Here is a 19,597-nt window from a genome sequence, read left to right on the forward strand (position 1 = left end):
TAAGAATACCGTGGAAGCTTCAGTAGTTAAATATTTCCTATATTTTCATGAAAACAGCAGGTTTCTGCTTCCCCTTTTAAATCAGCCTCAGCCTTATTCCAATACGACGTGTATTTCTGTAATGCTATTATGGATATTTTAACAGAAGTATCCTAAGTAAGAAGGCAAAACATGAATGTCAAGATGCTGAAGTGAAGAAGACTGCCCTGGCCAAATGCAGTTTTATCTGCTGGGCAGTATACTTGTTTTTCCTTCTTCCCACCAACCTCCTGAAGAAAATATTTTTCTGTTGATTGGATGTTTGTAGACAAGAGGGTGTTTTTCACCACTGAAAGGACTGTAAGAGGAAGGAGAAATTGACTTCTAAGGATGCTCATTGTCAGAATTTAATTTCTTCCCCTCCCAGTGACCCTTTTTGGCAAAAAAGGAAAGGCTCAATCTCTCTTTTTTTTTTTGCTTCTGAAAAGTCCCCAAGGGTAGGATTTGTATTTCAAAGACATGCAAACATCCTCAAAGCCCAATGCCCTTCTCCACAAAGGTTCTTTCTGAAGTTAAGGACAACCAGTGAGAGGATCACTGATGCTGGTGAGCTTTAACTCTTCTCAAATTTCCACAAGTATCTAATTGTCTCTAGCCATTCTTGAAGTGTGGAAGACATTCCATTTCACATCAGGGGAGATAATCTAGTCCTTTTGTAAATTAGACAGCCACCGAGATCTAGTTGGGGTTCATGAATGTGGAAGCATAATTCTAACTGGATGAAGAACCATGCATGTAGCTAGCTAGTTTCTGAAAGATTAAACTCACATAGGCCTTTTAGAAAATTGAGCTCATTTTGTTGCTGAACTACTTACAGGGAAATGGCCATGGGTGGGCAAAGACCTAGGCTGCATTCTTCTGCTCACTGACAAACAACTGATATGCGTGTTTGGCAACCCCCCCCAGTAACTTCACTGTACATTACTGATGCCCACTAGAACAGGTAAGTAAAGTAATACCTGTTTATTTTTCCAGCTCATTAATTGGAGGTCAATAAAACTATCATGATTAAAAATCTTTTAGCAACAACTTAATCTAAACTAATTGATGCTCTATAGAAATACTTAAGATTTATGATTTGGTTTTAATTTAATAAACTTAGACTGTACATTTTTTTGTAAACAAATTAACGATCTATTATATGACATACAGGGTTGACAAGGCAGAAATACAGTAAATTCAAGTAATATAGTCCCTCTTCCCAGGAAACTCAGTAACAAAATATCAGTTTTTTGAAATTATACATTCTAAGGCATGTATTTTTAGGTGAGTGAAGAAAGGGAGAGGACAGTCTTATACTGAATATATTAAGTTCAATTGGAGATTTCAATTTTAGTGTACCGGGAACTGGATGGAATTATCTAAACACTGCTTATTTCAACTGGTAGTTGAAGCAACGCAGCTGCAAGTACTGAAGATTAGTTTTAAACATTAGAAGAAGGCACAGCATGAACAGTACCCCAGGTCAAATGTGGCATACAAGTCACAATGCTTAGCTTTACACATTAAACCAAAACCATACAAGTCATATGGCTTAATGTGATTCCTTTGGCAGCGATTGGTCTTGGATCAATTTTGCAAGGGTTTTAATCTATATGTGTGCTAGCATAGTGCAGGCACATTAGCACTCAGTGAGATCAGCAGCTTCCATGAAATGGGGACCAAATCGTTGAACAATATAAATACATAGCAGCTTACTGTAAAAGTACTTTTCAAGAACTTGACCTAACTAATCATACACATTTTCAGCAACTTAAAAATGGTTCACGCATACTGCCTTAAAACAATCCATTCATTTAACTCCTTCACCAGACTTAAGGTTCTGTAAAAAAAGACATAAAGAATGCTGTTTTTGTTTCTCTTTTGGAACTTTTTGATCTTAACTACAAGAGATTGACACCAAAGCTTTATAATTCAAGTTTTTATAATTTTATTTAATTAGCAATGCTGATGTCCAAATCTGTTTTAAATTTCATAGTATAATTGAATAAATGTACTCAATGCATTAAAAATTACAGATTAGCAACAATGTCAAGAATCCCATTAAAATCCAAAATATTTAAAACAGTCAAGAACCACTACAGACAATAGTTTCTCTGAAGTCATGTAACAGTGGTGGGATTCAAATAATTTAACAACTGGTTCTCTGCCCTAATGACCGGCTGAGTAGGCGTGGCTCGGTGGTCATGTGACTGGATGGGTTTGGCCAATTCAACATCACTCACGTCAATGGGCACTTTGCCTTAGCTGTTACAATGTAATAAGGGTTAACCAGAGAGGCAATTTCTGTAAGCAGGGCAATAAAGATTAGGCTAGAAACAACACCAGAATGTTTTCCTTCCTGCCTTCCTTACAGGATTAGCTCTGTAAAGTGGAAAAAAAACAAAATAAGATTTCTTCCAACAACCGGTTTTCCGAACTACTTAGAAAGTTAACAACTGGTTCTCCCGAATAGATGTGAACTGGCTGAATCCCACCACTGCATGTAACACTTCAATAAGATTAAGATTTCAATGCAGAATTTTGGTTAGAAAGTTTGATGGGCTCCATCTTCAAGATTAAAGAAGGGCAAAATTGTATTTTACAGATGAAGTCCACTGGAAATCCACTATCAATGGACAACATAGCTTTTTGAAAGTTCTAATACATAGGTAATCCTTTAAACTGTTTTTTGTTGATCTTTTTTTCCAATGAGAGATTTATGAATATGTGGAATTACACCTCCACCAGCAATTGGTGCTTTGATTAATGAATCCAGTTCTTCATCACCTCTTATTGCAAGCTGCAGATGACGAGGAGTAATTCGCTTTACCTTCAAACCTTTAGATGCATTCCCTGCCAGCTCAAGAACCTCAGCTGTGAGGTACTCTAAGATAGCAGCACTATACATCACAGCTGTAGCCCCCATACATCCATGACTTGTCATCCTTGATTTCAGGTGCCGGTGAATACGACCAAGAGAAAACTGTAAACCAGCTCTCTGTGAACGGGATACCATCTTGGTTTTCATCTTTCCAGGGTCCTTCCCAGCTTTTCCTCCAATCATTTTAAACAAGGTCTGTCCATCCGTGGGAGGAGAAATGAAGAGAATTGTTTAGGCCAGGGGTCAGCAACCCGTGACTCTGGAGCCGCATGTGGCTCTTTCATCCCTCTGCTGCAGCTCCCTGTCACTTTTGATAAGAGTTTTTGGTTAGGACAGGTAAAGGAAAAAGGACGCCACGCTAGGAGGAGACTCTATGGTGGGGGAACTGGACTTCTGGTTGGCAGAGGAAAAAGGATGCCACATTAGGAAGAGTCTCTATGGTGGAAGAACTGGACTTCCGGTCGGCTCCAGAATTGAATGGGGGGCTTCCAGTTAGGACCTTTGTGGCTCTTTGAGTGTTTAAGGTTGCTGACCCCTGGTTTAGGCCAATTGAAGATGACTACTTTTTGGTATTTCGATTACCGCTGCTGCTATTTTCCGACAGCTCCATTCAAAACTTTCATGTTTGCCAATTTTTGAAAGGCTAGGTACTTTTAATGATGAAATTGGCAGATCTGATTGCAACTTCATATGGAAGAGATGGAATTGGTTCCATGATTTTTTATATCAATTGGTCAGGAACTACAGAACTGCAGAACAGATTCCTTACCACACTGAATGAACACGTTTGGATTCATTCATATCATAATTACCTATACACCAGAGGATCAATTCCAGCAAACTCAGTGAGAAGGGCAGCATAGAAATTTAATAAACAAACAAATTTAAACAAGTACATCCCTATTTTACTCATGAGAAAGATATGTGTGTCTTTCCCATTTTAAAATCAGTGGTGCCTGTTTACATTTTACATACAAAATGTTTACATTTTGACAGGGTTGTATCCAGAATACAATAAAGTCTATAATTCTTTGTCTAGACTATATCTTTAACATGCGAAAGTTCTGAATGCATATATTCGCTCATTTGGTATTGCACTCTAAACTGTACCCCAATTTGGCTCAGTGTTTGCAGAAATTTAATATTATGGTCAAATCAACAGGCCAAATATGGTGATTTCAAACAGCAGGTCTCTTTTACAGTTAACCAAATACCCCATCCACTAGAAAGACTGTGATAGAACCCCAGTTAGAACAAATCTGACAATCTTCAATGGTCTCTTCCATAAACAGTAAGTTAAAAAGAATCCAGGGATGATATTGCAAACAAAATTTGTGCAGCTGTCCTTTTTATTTGTGCTGCTGATTGCTGGGTCTTGCTAAATAATGGCAGATGTAGCAAAAGGGTATCTAAATACATTTTGGTAATGTTTGCAAGGACCATGAATGTTTCCTGGATCATTCCATTTGTTAAAATAAAAGTCAAATGCTTTACAACTGTTTTCAGGAAAGGAAGAAAGTCATGAGCCCAGATCAGTCACCTGACCCAACCTTTCGCCCATTTTTGTCTCTTTCTGATTCTGCTTTGCTAATCGTCACTTCTTTTACCCTCCATTTTTTTCCCCAGTTGGAAAAATTTGCTACAAACATTTTTGCCTCAGGACAGAAATGTCCTAAAAAAAGGAGGAAGAAAACCTCATATTTCTCCATCAATACGGTAGCTAGAGAATTGCAGAAAGGGACAGTAAGCCTCCTCACTAGCTAGAAACCTCTTTGAGCCATCTGAAGCCAGATCTTTTAAATCACAGACTGGGCTTGAACCCAAACAAAATGACCTTTGAATAGGAATAAGCCAGTCAGGGATATCCAGTGAGGTAGATTTTCAGGTTTTATAGGAGCTGGAAGAAACTCCTTCAGTTCCTTTCCTTTGTCAACTCACAAGCATAGTATTCCTGGGTCCCTAAAGCAATCATAGTTCGGAGTTGGGTTTCATAGCCTGGAACAACCAGTTGGCACTACCTACAGACAGAATCAGATGAAGAAGTACTTCAATACCTACCCTTCAACTCATCTGAACTCCCAATTCTGGGATACCCATGGCTTGTAGAAACCAAAAAGTACAGTTTACATCCTTGCCAAAAAGCATATCCCAACTATAGATAGGACATCTTAGCTTCTCCTTCATCTGTTGAAGTCTCCATTTAATGCATTTAACACTACCATTAAAAGACCAGAGCTCTTGGTACAAGCTTCAAAGAAATGGTGTTCCTTTGCCTTTTCTTTCTCTCCCTCTTTAATTCAGAAACATTTTCTCTCCATTTCCAAGTGAAGTGGTGCCTGTGCGAGCAACAAGTGTTTCCCCTTACCATTTTTGTGTGTGGATGTTGGTATGGTCTATGAATTCTGCATCTTGTAAATTTTTGTTTCTCTTTGCTGTGACAGGAAGCCTCAAAATTCTAGCTTTGCTTATTGTATCATAGTATAAGATTATTTGTGTTTCTGCCTTATCCTTCAGCTGCTCTGCTATTTTCTGAATTCCTTGTCTTTTTTCACTGAATAAAATTTATTCAAATTTTCCATAGATCACTGTTTCTTATTTGCTTCTCTTGTATGCTACTTATCCTTCTGCCCCCCAAAAATCAATGGCGTATTATCTGATTTCCCAATTAGAGTGTTATTAGTCTCAAGTATTATTTAATATACCGTATTAATGGACTTCTGGAAATCATATGTCTGTTTAATAACACATAGTATAGGGTACCAAGAGAATTAGTACTGTGGGAAATTCTGGTTCATAATATTTAATGAAAATATCACAAATAGTAACTGAAACACATGTAAACACTCATCAGCTTAACTATACATTTTAAATCATTATCTTAAACCAGGGGTTTACATTCTGAGGTCCTAGGGTTGTATAAGGCTCTCCAAAGTTTTGGGTGCGGTCCCCAAATGTTTATGTCCAAAATTGATAGTGAATGTAATTTTTAATACTTAAAGGAGAAAGAACACAATACATAATCATAAGAGGAAATTCATAAGCATGATAACCATACCACAAATTATATTGTGTAATTTAATTGTACTTAAACACAAATTAATATAAAGCCAATTTTGTTTCCATCCCAATCCCATCTACTTTTTGATGAGTGATTGTTGGCACACTACTCGATGACTGAGTGCGGTCTTTAGTTCACAAAAGAGTGAGAACTTTTAATGGAGAATATATGAGATGGAAATAAAATCTGGACCTGGAGTGAGAGACTTAGATCTTTAAACAATATCTATCCCACCAACTGTGTGGGGAATGTCTAAAGGTATGGTGTTAGAGATACCACTATGTGGTTCTGTTTCCTCCTGAACTGGCAGTTCCAGTTGTTATGTATACTGGACAAGCAGTGAAGCCTTTGGAAACTCCAGTTTGGGGTTCCATTGAGTTTTGCTTTCTCCCCCATGTTGTTTAATATCTATCTAACATTGCTGGAGTGGTCATCCTTTGGTTTGGGGTGAGAATTCATAAATGTGCCAGTGATGCTCGACAATACATTGTCATCCCAGGGAGGCTGTAAATAATATGGAAATGTTGACCTAGTTGACCTCACACTTGAGGGTGTGAGAGATTGGAGGGATAATAACCTCTGATTAATTCCAAGCAAGATGTAATTCTTGTTTGTAGGTGATCAGTATGGTTTAACATCAGTCCCATACTTAATTTAGGATGTTATCATGCTCTGATTGAAAATGCAGGTCATGTTTGTGGTTCCAACTGAAGTAGAAATGAAGCCTTTTGCCAGGGGCAGACTTTCTTGAACCAGCAAGCTCTTACATCTGTGATGCATTCCATTACCATCTCACACTTAGACTACTTCAATGCACTTTAGATAAGGTTACTCTTAAAAACAACTCTGAAGCTGCCATTGGTTCATCATAATCACCCTCATCAATATCTACCTAATGTTATCAAAAAATACATTTTTATGTCTTCATAATTATACATAATTATAACTTTTATCAATAAAATTAGTTTTAATTACAATTTAACAACCAACAACCCAATCAATATTTACAATGATGACAAACACAACCATACATATACAAAGGAACATACTACAATACTGTAAACATATTCATAATCCATAATATAAAGACAGTCACTTCTCATGAGATGGGCAGCTGTACAAATTGGATGAATGAAATAATCCAAGCTTTAGCAGCTTTACTAATAGGAAAAAGCAGCTTTACTTGGGTGGGGGGGGGAGAGGGAGAGAAAGGTTTGTTAGTGCTGCACCTGTTCTTTGGTTGCTGCATTGCTGTCAACAGACTTCCGAGTCCCAAGATGTAAGTTAACATCTACAAAGCTTTACACAACTTAGAGCCCTAATACTTACAGGATCATCTCTCCCATTCCTGTTTAGCTCAGCTTGTGTATGCATATAAAGAGAGTCTGCTGAGGATCCTTCACTCTTTGTGAGATGAAAAGGGTGCGAATCCAAAGGCATGCCTTTTTGGTTACAGACTTCTCTGCCCCCTCCTTCCCGTGTAACACATTGCCCTTTAATTCAGGGAGGCCCCACTCTGCTTGCCTTCCTGAAAGCTTTTAAAGCAATCGTGTTCCATTGAGCTTTTGATGTGGACGGTGGACCTGGTCCGCCTCAGTAGGTGTCCTTTTGAGAACTGATAGTTTAATTTTCTTCTCTATTTTCTGTGTTTGTAGACAGCATTTAGTACCTGAAAGGTATGAATAAATATTCTTTATGACATAATCAACCAGTAAGTCAATCTATAAGCAGAGGCCCTACCTATTTTGCCCTTGTCCCCATAAAAATCTGTCAAGTGTATCCTTGGCCACCAAAACATTACCAAACCTTGCTACATTGGAAGGAATGTGGCTTTGATTAATCAGGAAATTAATCTATTGCAAACTTTCCTTTTCAAAGGCCATTTATTTTTCCTTTTGCTGCAAATGAACACATGAAACTCCTTTATGTTTTGCCCCAGTTGTACTTTCCATTCCAAGCAAGAGTTCATGACTATTTTTCTGTTTTTGCTAGATTCTAACACTGTGTAAGAGCTGACTTGGTAATTGAAGTCACATTTTAGTGTTTAGTGAAGGAAACCAGTGCTGTATACTTAAGTAAATTCAGCTCTGCTATATATGTTTGTCAGCACTCGATTGCCAGCATGATGATGGTGATCAGATGTTGTTTGAGAAGTTGGATATGCTGATTGGTTTTGATAACTTGAAATTAACAGCTGGATGTATAGCTTGTAAATAGTCGTTGTGGTGAATTCTCACATCCCAGCATAATCGCCTCTTCCTGCCGAGACCTCTTTCATGATTCCCAACTTTGTGGAATCATCCCCAGAATCCAACGCTTGTGGCCTTTTTTCAGAAGTCAATGAAGTTTTAGACTTGATTAAGTTGGATGTATGGGCGACAATTAACATTTGCACATTCTGGTGTAACGGCTTCATGTGTAATGGTTTTATATGCCTTAGTGGCTTGTATCTCATTGACCTTACTCTACATTCTTCACTGAGGAGAATCTTTCTTTCTTTCTTTTTCTTTCTTTCTTTCTTTCTTTCTTTCTTTCTTTCTTTCTTTCTCTCTCTTTCTCTCTCTTTCTCTCTTTCTTCTTTTCTCTTTCTTTTCTCTCTTCTTTTCTCTTTCTTCTTTTCTCTCTCTCTCTCTTCTTCTTCCTCTTCTTCTCTCTCTCTGACATACAGTATGCATGGGTGATTTGTCAGTGTGCTTACAACTCAGAATTGTGCTTCTTGAGTAAAATGTATAGTTCATTTACCAGTCAATTTACAAACAGACTTCTGCTTATTGAATAAAAAGGATAGTTAATTTTGAAAATGGCAGGGATAGATAATATGGAAGAATAACTTTTCCTAACCTGTTGATGTCTATATATATTAAGCCTAGATGCCCCTATCCCCAGACAGCATGACCAACCTGTATGGAAGACATTGGAATGGAGAAGTATTCATCAGAGCTGCATGAATAGTCTCCAACCAAGAACGTCTTTAGTGTCACATCTCATTCCCAGTAATTTGTGTCCCATTCTGCAGATAAAACAGGCAGAAATTCTTATATAGATATTGTTCCATTTTGTCCATCCTATCCTTATTCATCATGGACCAATCCTGTTCCATGATTCCTGACCCTATGAAAATATCATCCCTATTTTTCAATCCTATTCTTCCTTGAAAGAGTGCAAAGGACCATACTCATTACATGTAATCCTAAACTTATAATACTTCATTTAGTGACTGTACAAAGTTACAACATCACTGAAAAAAGTGACAGTTTCTCACACTTATGACCATTGTAGCATCCCCTGGTCGTGTGATCAGAATTTGGATGTTTGGCAACTGGTTCATATTTATGATGATTGCAGTGTCCCAGGGTCATGTGATCACCTTTTGTGACCTTCTGACAAGCAAAGTCAATAGAGAAGCCAGATTCACTTAACAACCATGTTACTAATTTAACAACTGCAGTGATTCTGGCAAGAAAGGTCACTTAACAACTGTCTTGTTTAGGGACAGAAATTTTGGGCTCAATTGAAGTCGTAGGTCAAGGACTACCTGTGTTTATAAGAAACTGACATACAACCAATGTGCTATGATTGCATAGAAGGGCTGATTGGGTGAGTCAATCTTCCATTTAACTGACCAACTCCGGTGTAATGGCAGTGCATTTTTAAAATTTATTTATGCATTAATATGATCCCCTCCCCCAACTCAGACCTGTGAACAAGTGACCCAGTTTGTGGGGAAATGCTGTTTTCTAACTCCATTTAGCTGCTCTAAAGGAAGCTGATGTCATATCCTCCCTTTAATTGTTGTGACATATCACAGCCAGCTCCAGGAAAGATATAATCAGGAGGCTTTACTCAATCCCAACCCCCTCAGCCTTTTTAAAACTATAACTTCCCCCTATAGTTATGTTGGTTGTAGAAGTAAAAAAGAGAAGAGGGAGGGAATGCCTAGAGAAGCCCCACTGTCATGTGACCATTTTAAGCCACTATTCTATCCTGTCTTAGAAGTGAGCTGGATAATTTCCCCCAACCCCATCCCAAAATATTCTTTGGACAATTCAGTTGATGGGAGGAGTTAGTTTAGCCATAAAGAGCACAAAGATATTTCAGGCTAAAAACTAACTCCCTTTGGGTAAATGTCCACAATTAGTTCATATAATATGCTTAAAGCAGGACATGCTTACAAAACTATATTTTGTACACATTTATGATTTTAGAATATCTCTCCCATATTTTTGAACATTTAAAAAAGTTACATTTTAAAAATATAAATATAAATAATAACAATATCAATATTAATATCTGTATGTTTTATTTTACTAGCTATCTGACAAAAATGTTTAGCCAGGTTCTACTTCTATTTCTCCAATCAGCCAGAATATGGCTAGACTCTGTGGGTCTAGGACAACTTGGCACAACCAGCTCGATGTGGTCAGCTCACTGCCTCCAGCTTGCTACTGCCAGCTTGCCACCTCCAAATCACCTCTGTCAACTCACTGCTGCCAAGTCGCTGCAGGACAACTCCACATGGCCAATTTACTGTGTGGACAACTTGGGTGGATGGAAGGAGAGCTGGTGGCTGGGTGAGAGAGCATATGGGCAGAGTGCAGAGTGGCAGTAGCAGCCCGGGGCTTTTCATTGTACACCACTGCTGCCACCAAGCTCCAGGCCAAAGAGGCTGGAAATGGTAGAGGTGGGTGGGATGGGCGGCAGGGAAGAGGCAGCAGCTGGGACAGCCCATTTTCATACCCCTGCTCCAACTGCTGGCTGCACTGTGTTTTCCCATTCCAAGCTTCTGTCAATAAACTAAATATCAATTGATTTTGTGTCCAAGGTTTCCCAGCATTGCTCAAGGTGAGGTGGGATAGTGAGTTCTAGTTATTTTCATTTGAGCATAATTTCATCTTAGATTTTTCCTTTGTTTTTGCTCTATGTTGAACCTGCATCGCCTTCCTTCCTCTTCTCTTACCCTTCCTCTCATTTACCTCAGTTTTTCTTTGGTCATTGGGGGACACATTTCTATAGAAATGTACATAGTGATTAAATATACACTTATATTGCCTTTAAATAAACCTAGAGTTCCTTCCAAGGAAGGGTAGTTTCTCTTTCAAAATGGACGGATTTTTATTTTAGTTTCAAAAGGTGTCTTTTTGAGCATAACAAAAGTGATGGGTGAATAAGAAAGAACTGCAGTTACACACATGTACTGTCTGTTATGTCTCCACTCCTTGAACATTCTCAATTCTTCTTCTTCTTTAAAGCACAACTTTGTGACAAGGAATGTGTTTTAAAATTCAGATGGTCCCAAATTCTGTCCTCCTCATTTCTACTTAGAAGCCCTTGACTTGCTGGCTTACTTAGGAATATTGAGAACTGCTACCCAACAAAGAGTTCAAGTCAACACTGTATGCTTTATTACCTTTCTCCTGGGCTTTTTAGGCTTGTTACCACCCTTTGGTATTACTAGTGTTCCCTACATTAAGAGAGACTGTCTACTATTTTTTTATTCAACAATTCACTTGTCAGTGGGAAATTCCATGTGAAATGTTCCCCTAAAAAAGTCCTGTATTATGTCTGTAGGTATCTTGAGAGTCAAAAGAAAGCCCATCTTAATCATTACTCCTCAAGATTAGCACAATAACAAAGCACAGCCATGGAGACATGCCATCTGAAAGGACTAGTTTTCAAGCCAAAACAAAGTCTATTTAATTTATCCATATTAGAGAAGAATCTTGATCTTAGAAAAAGACTATGATAGAATAAGGCACATTTGAAGACAAGATAAATATAGACAGTAATCTAATCTTAGAGTAGGGAGTACAGCTACTGATGAAATGTTAAAACACATATGTGCATACGCACGTACATGCACACACAGAATATATATATATGTGTATATATTTCAGTATATTTCAGAATTACAGGCGGCACGCCCTCCTGGAATTCTGGTTTTCACAGTCTCTTTGCTTGTCAAACCTAATATCAAGTGAAATAACCTAATTTGACTTGGCAAAAGCTCATACAATATGGGCTTGATATCTGTGACACAGTCTTTTGAAGTTTCTTATAAACAATGTTTTCTCAGCTTTGGAACAGGGAGTGAAATAATAAACAATGTTTCTGACTCCAAAGCTGCTGCAGAAACCTGCTGATCAGCACGCAGCTCATCAGCAAGAGCAAATCTATGGTTAGGCTTCCATATAGGAAAACAATGCTAGTTACACTCAATCTTAGATGTGGCCATGCACAGTGTGTTAAAGATGATGCTTTGCTGGGTCAGCACTTGGCAGACATTAACAAGTAGCTTTGACTGAGGAACATGATCCAACCCATTCTGGTTAGGAAATTAAGTGTAATTTAAATGACCACAAATTTGGATTTTCAATCAATGCAGAATTTTGCACTGTCGGTTGCTTACATTTGAAGTAGTTTGTCAAAATAGGAAAGTTCTCATTTATGGATTGTCAAATGCAATGTGGAGAATCTGTATTTATATGTAATGTTACTGATGCAGAGGGGAACTTGCTACTGCTTTGTGCTTTTTGAAATTATTAATGGACTAAAACAAATTATATTGTTGGTGATAGTGATGATGGCAGTAACAGATTCTCTCAGTTTTATCCTCATAACAACCTATCCAGACAATAAGGCTGAGAAATAGGGATGTCTCGGGATTACTAAATAAGCTTTCTGGCTAAAATCCAGTCTTAGAAATCCCAATTCAATATGCAAAATACTGTATTATATTACCTCTTAATTTAGAGCTGTGTTTCTCAAACTTGGCAACTTAAAATGCATGGCCTTCAACTCTCAGTATTCCCTAGCCAGCCATGATTTAGAGCATGATTTCACAGGATCTAGGAAACATTGAATGGAACTGCCAAACCAGCATCTTCTGCTAATTTTAGTGCTCTTTAAAAGATAGTTCAGAGTACAATTTGCACACCTGATCAGAGATGCCCAGAAAAAAAAAATAGTATGCCTATTGGGACCGTGTTTCCAGAACTGATTTTTTTTAAATGGACAAATATTGTTATGTTTTTGACATTTGCATATTAGTAGAATAAAAAACTCTTATGGTAGTGGGTAATCTCTTTTATTCTCTTTATTTTTTTGTGTGCTACTAAAAGTATTTTTATCACGTAGTCTTTAGTCTGCAAATAGGAAAATCAATCTCTCCATGTTATACAGCAGATTTGCTGTGTACCTATTTGTTTCCTACGCACAAGTTACCAAAAAAAACCTCCAGTTAAAAGGACCCCAGGTAGAAGAACTAAGACAGTAATTTGTCTGAATTTACTGAGAGTTTTCCTGTCCAAATGTAAGCAGGATGGACTTTGCATAAAGAAAAATAGACAGTAGAATTATAGACAAAGCCTACTCACTCCCCGTTTTAAGACATTCCCAACATCAATCCTTTTGCTGCTTAAAATGGATATTGAATAATTCACTAGGGCTGTAGCAGCTCTGCTAAGTGGGAATTTCCCACACCAGAATTGGGTCCTTATCAAAAACTTCATCAAATTGTACCTTTGTACATTTTCTATATAAATAATTCAAGGCTGCTATTGCCAGACATAGAGAGACATGGTGGCTCAGTGGCTAAGACGCTGAGCTTGTCGAACGAAAGGTTGGCAGTTCAGCGGTTCGAATCCCTAGTGCCGCAAAACGGGGTGAGCTCCCATTACTTGTCCCAGCTTCTGCCAATCTAGCAGTTCGAAAGCACGTAAAAAATGCAAGTAGAAAAATAGGAACCACCTTTGGTGGAAAGGTAACAGCGTTCTATGCGCCTTTGGCATTTAGTCATTCCAGCCACATGATCATAGAGACGTCTTCGGACAGTGCTGGCTCTTCGGCTTTGAAACGGTGGTAGCACCGCCCCCTAGAGTCGGGAATGACTAGCACATATGTGTGAGGGGAACCTTTACCTTTACCATATTGCCAGACATAGTAAAAGGCCTAATGTTCTGATTCTATATGGCTAGGGGAGCACATCTCCCTAGAATTTATGGTTCTGTTTCCAGTGATAATATATGTGAAATGAAATGTCTTCAAAAATCTGACTGGAGATTTCATCCCCCAACAGAAATTGGAAACCAGCAGAGAGAACTCTGAAATGAACAGGGGTAAAAGTGTTAAACGAAAGTAAGAAGAAAACTACTATGCCAATAACACCAAGTCTTCTGAAGTTCTCAAATAATTCTTACTCCTTTCTATAGATATTCTTACATATCAACAAGGAACGCAGTTAAAGGCAGTAAACGCAGTTAAAGGCAGTAAACGCAGTTATCATTGAAGAAAAGGAAATCCAGGGAAATATCTGCAAGTTTTAGCAAAGTGGTACATCTTCAGAAAAAAGGTATGGTTCTTTGGATTTTTGTAAACTGGACAGGTCAGTGATTCCTCCTGCCTTTTTATCTTCCAACAGATATCTTCCAGAGATAACAGCTACTAATAGTCTGATTTTCCTCTTGGTGTAGAAATCCAGTTTTGAAATCTAGTCTAGCAATTCCATAGAGTGTGCCAGATTTCTAAATTGGACGTTAACCACCCAACCACCACTTGGCCTGTTGACTTTTCCTTGACTTGTTCTGTACCCTGAACTAGAAATGTTATTTCAGAGGCATATGGTTGAGCTCAATGACAAATAGTGCTGCATTAGATAGCAACTTGGACTTAAATGCCAAACAGGCAAGAATAGATCTTAGCCATGGAATCTCACCTTTCATGTGTTTTAGGATTCTCCTTCTCTTAAAAGAAATGGCATGGATTTTTACCTTCTTTTACAAATTTACATCCTGGTATCAAATATTTCTATGCCCAATTCCCGGTAAACCTAACTATTGATAATTGATAGATCGATAAGGAAGGAACAATTTCCTTTATTACTTTCAACAGGAAGCGTATTGGTGTTCTTTCCCTGTAACTCAATCAGGCTGAGAATGCCATGCATGTTTTTAAATTAAATGGAAATTAATACTGTCCAGAAGTTTAAAGTCAAAGATCAGCAGGACTTAAAAACAGTGGATATCTGGTTTCATGCCAGAGGCTTCCTTTTCGGTGGAAATGACAAGAATCTAATGGCTAAAGGACTTCCTTTAACTCTTAATGAATTAGAGGAAAAAATTACCTATAACCAGCAAAGATTTACATTCGAACAGCTGGACTCAAGTAAAACATAGAACCATGGTTGATACTCTCTCATATTTTGTACATGGCCTCGGGGTACTTTATGAGCAATAAGCTCTGTACTCTAAACTCATCCTTAATCATGAATGGTGCCACTGATTTCCAGGGAACTCATTATGTGAGTCAGAAAGACTAGCTTCAGAATTTTTTTTGTAAAAAATGTCTCTAAAAAACATTCCATCAGATTTTCTCCCAAGCCATAATAATAACAAAACCACAATCAAATTGAGAATTCTAGTAAGAATCTCTGTAAGCAGGTTCTTGTATGCAAGTCGTTTTACTGAGAGTGACCAAATTTGCTGGAAATTCTTGGGATAGTACTCCCACACATTCAGGGGAGCAGGAGTAGGTAAGGGGAAACTGCCCTACCTATTATGATGATATGTTCTTCCAATGAACGAAGCTCAGTAGCAATCTTCCTGTATTGAAGAGGAGGCATATTTTAGTTACAGACAAAATCCTTTGCATGCAAAAGTGGCCTGACATTTCATTTTGCCAGATGGACAGATCTTCTAGTTCAGGTCACTTCTCCGCAATGTCTTCCAGACACATTGTGTACCACCTAAGATGTCAGGGTTCCAAGTAACACCCCCAGCAGAAGTAAAACTCCAACACAGGCATTTTCTTCAAAGTTCCATTTTATTAGAGTTGTCATATTAGCACATCTGGGAAAACCCAAATCTGAAAGCCCTCCAGGTTTCCCCACCCAAATCAAAATTCCTTCCCCTGCACCCACATGTCCATCACATGGTCCAATCATATCCCCGTCGCACCTAGAGTTACCAGTCACGCCTCTCCAGGTGCAAGCTGAACGTCCTTGACTCCCAGGGAAAAGAATGTTGTTATGGCTATACATTTCATCCTGGCTCCATCCACTCCCCCTCCTGTTTCCCACAGCATGCCCATCCACCAAGTGAAGATCCAAAGTAAAAGATGGCCTCCAGGGCTGACAGAAGAGACTGGCCTTTTATCAGCTCAAGAATGGCTGAATGATGCTAGAAGATGCCACTAGTCACTAGTGGGGAAATTTATTTATTTAATAATTTTTTTACACCACCCTGCTCCCAATGACTCTGGATGGTTTTTATATAAAAAAAATATTCTGAACAACAGAGTGATAACAATAACAACAACAACAACAACAACAACAACAACAACAATACGCCCTACCTGTATTTGAAAAGTTGTGGGAACATAAAATGGAAAAAGTTGTAGAAAATGAGACAGTGAAGATCTTGTGGGACTTTCAAATACAGACGGATCATCATTTGGAACACAACACATTAGTTATCATAGTTATTGTGGGCCGAAACATACAATTTATTGATATCGCTGTACCAGGCGATACCAGAATCGAAGAAAAAGAACTGGAAAAAATCATGAAATATCGTGACCTGGCCATAGAAACTATACAGTTATGGATGAAACATGTAACAGTGATACCCCATTGTCATCAGGGCCCTTGGTACCATGTCCAAGAATTTTACAAAATACATCAAGAAATTGCAGCTTCCTGCAATAACACCAGTGGAACTGCAAAAAACTGTGTTACTTGGAACATTGTATATTTTAAGAAGATACTTGGTTGACACCTAGGATGCTGGCAGCAACCAGTATTAACCATTAGCACAAGTCAATCATATTTATGATACATTTAAATGTTCAGTTGACTGAGTTTCATGTTTAATGAATAAAAGAGATAATAATAATAATAAAACAAGGAACAGTCAATGGCAAAAGCCGGCAACATCAAGATGCAAACACATACTACCCAGAAGGGAGGTTCAATCAGTCTTATCAAAGGCCTATGTTATGAACCAAGTCTTCAAGCCTCTCAACAAGATGAGTGCCATCTGGATTTCAGGAGAAATCTTATTCTAGAGAACAGATACTTCACTAGAAAAGGTATAGTGAATGGATCAAAACAAATTACATTGTTGTTGGTGATCGTGATGAAGATGGCACCAATAGATTCTCTCTGCTTTATCTTCATAACAACCTATCCAGAGGATTAGTCTGAGAAAAGGGATATTTCAGGATTACTTCCTAAACTTCTTGGCCAAAATCCAGTCTTCGAAATCCCAATTCAATATGCAGAATACTGTGCTATATTACCTCTTAATTTAGATTAGTATTTCTCAAACCTGGCAGCTTAAAATGTGTGGCCTTGAACACCCAAGATTCCACAGCCAGCCATAATTTACAGTTCCAAGACATTACAATAGGACTTTGACAGCATCACTTGACTGGCCAGGGGTTCAAATGTTCAACTGGGTATCACTGGCATATTGATGACACTGGACCTTATGTTGTTGAATGATGTTGCCTAGCAACTTCAGGTAGATGCTGAATAAGAGTGGTGAGATTGTTCAGCCTTGAAGAACCTCGTACTACAGGGGTCTCAAACTCAATTTCTCCTCCTGCCAACATCAACTGTAACTGAGCACAAAGATAGGAAAAGAAACACTGTAACACTGTGCCCCCCCCAACCCCTGTAGTCAGTCTAAGATACAATGGTCAATGATATCAAAAGTTGCTGAAAGGTCATGAAAAGTCTGGATAACTGCAGCATCCCAGGGGAGGGTTCTACTTACCTTTACTACCAGTTCGCAACCAGATCGCGCATGAGGGCTTGCTTTGCTCTTGTGCATGCCTTGCTTCTGCGCATGCACAGATAGCCGATGATGACATCTGGAGCGGTGGGCAGAGCCTCTCACTGGTTTTACTACTGGTTCTTGTGTACCGGTCCAAACCAGGGGCAACCCACCACTGCAGCATCCCCATTTAGGCCCTGACAAAAATTATCCTTAAGTGTGAACAATGCTATACTTAGGCCTAAACGGTTTTTTAAAGATAATCTGCTTCTTTCTGAAAATTTCCAACATTTTCCACAATCTTCCTCCAAAATGGGAGTTTGAAAAATGATCAGAAATTAGCCAATAGAATTGGGTTTGGTGGTGATTCTTAAGAAGGCATTATATTACTACCTTCAAGGCAGATGGAACTACTCTCTTACCTAAGGATGAGTTCATCATTGCTTGGACCAAACTACAAATCATCTCCCAGAAGGCCTTGAACAACCAGGTAGCCCTTGACTTTAAAACAAACCTACCTTGGAGTTACTTATGGCTACTTACAGATGGTTACTTACAGATTTGAAGTTCTGATGATTGCCCCCCCCCCCAACCTCTGTGGGCACATGACCAGACTTTGGGTGTTTGGCAATGAGGCTGCATTTATGGCTGTTTGCAGCATCCTGAGGTCACATAACTGTGTTTTCCAATGTTTTTGCCAAAAGCCAGTATTTACTTCTAGGTTTCAGCAAAACTGCACCCACTGGTTTGCTTAACAACTGTGATGTTTAATGATTGCTGTGTTCAGGCTCCATTACAATCATAAGTCGAGGACCACATGTATTCTAACATATTGGTTGCCAGATTTACAGTCCTTGGGATCCTGTCTCCTTCAAGATTTACAGATTCAAATAATATGGCAAGACTCTCTCCCTCAGCCAGCCAGACTCCAGCTCAGAGAAGATTTGAGTGATTTTATTTGACAGATACCTAGAATAATCCTCACAGAAACCCTGTAGACTGGCTCTTTTGAAAGGGGAAAAAAAATCCAGTCATTTTGAACACCACTGGCCACTTACCTACAAATGTAGTAAGAGCAGAAAAATAATTATATTTTTCCATTCTTATTGCCGTGTATCATTTCCAGTATTGGTTCACTCCAATGGCCCTCTAAACATTGTTTTCTGTGCTTCATCTTCCAGCACATCTTGGTAAATCAGAGAATCTTCTGAGATCATCGTTCAGAAAAAATCCACACAGGAACTATCGAATTCAAAGCACATTTTCTGCAAATGATCTGCCTGTCAGGAAAAAGCCCAAGGTTTCTCTGAAACTCAATGGGGTGGATTAGTGTCTGGGCAGACTGATAGGTCCAGCTTCCATGCCTGAGAGGGAATAGTACTGGAAATCTCAAAGGTGATTAGGAATGGATATGGCCATAACAAAGGACAGATTTTAGTGTCTTCTGCTCTCAGATTATTTTGCAATTGCCTTGAGACAAAAAGCAGATCCAATTTCTCTCTGTATCCAGGTCTTACTTTGGTTATGGATGATCCCTCCCACATTCCTCCCGTCAATTTTTTTAAAATGCACATGCTGTTCCATTATGTTTATCTTATTAATTTGCATTCTGTTCCATAGCTTACTTCAGTGTGAAATGGTACAAAATTGGATACGAGAAATAAACCACAAATAACACAAGGCAGAGGGACTATTAATTAAGGCTCCTTTCAGAGTTGCAGAACATGTTATGAATATTGGCTAATAAACTGTTTGCAATCTTATCCTATTAAAGGCTTCTGTCTTCCATGTTGTTCTTACCTCAAGCCTGGATTATTATCATACACTGTATTTTACATGGGGATGACTTTGAAGGCAGTTTAGAAA

At 38.5% G+C, this 19,597-nt stretch overlaps 1 pseudogene; it reads right to left on the reverse strand.

Moving 5' to 3' along the window:
• Nucleotides 1-2,698: 2,698 nt before the first annotated feature.
• LOC139309748 (histone H2A.Z pseudogene) lies at nucleotides 2,699-3,085 on the reverse strand (annotated as a pseudogene).
• Between the last annotated feature and the right edge of the window lie 16,512 nt (nucleotides 3,086-19,597).

The sequence above is a fragment of the Pituophis catenifer genome, unplaced genomic scaffold (genome assembly GCF_029215685.1).
Source record: "Pituophis catenifer annectens isolate HBS135680 unplaced genomic scaffold, rPitCat1.0.hap2 SCAF_2, whole genome shotgun sequence".
Taxonomy (NCBI): domain Eukaryota; kingdom Metazoa; phylum Chordata; class Lepidosauria; order Squamata; family Colubridae; genus Pituophis; species Pituophis catenifer.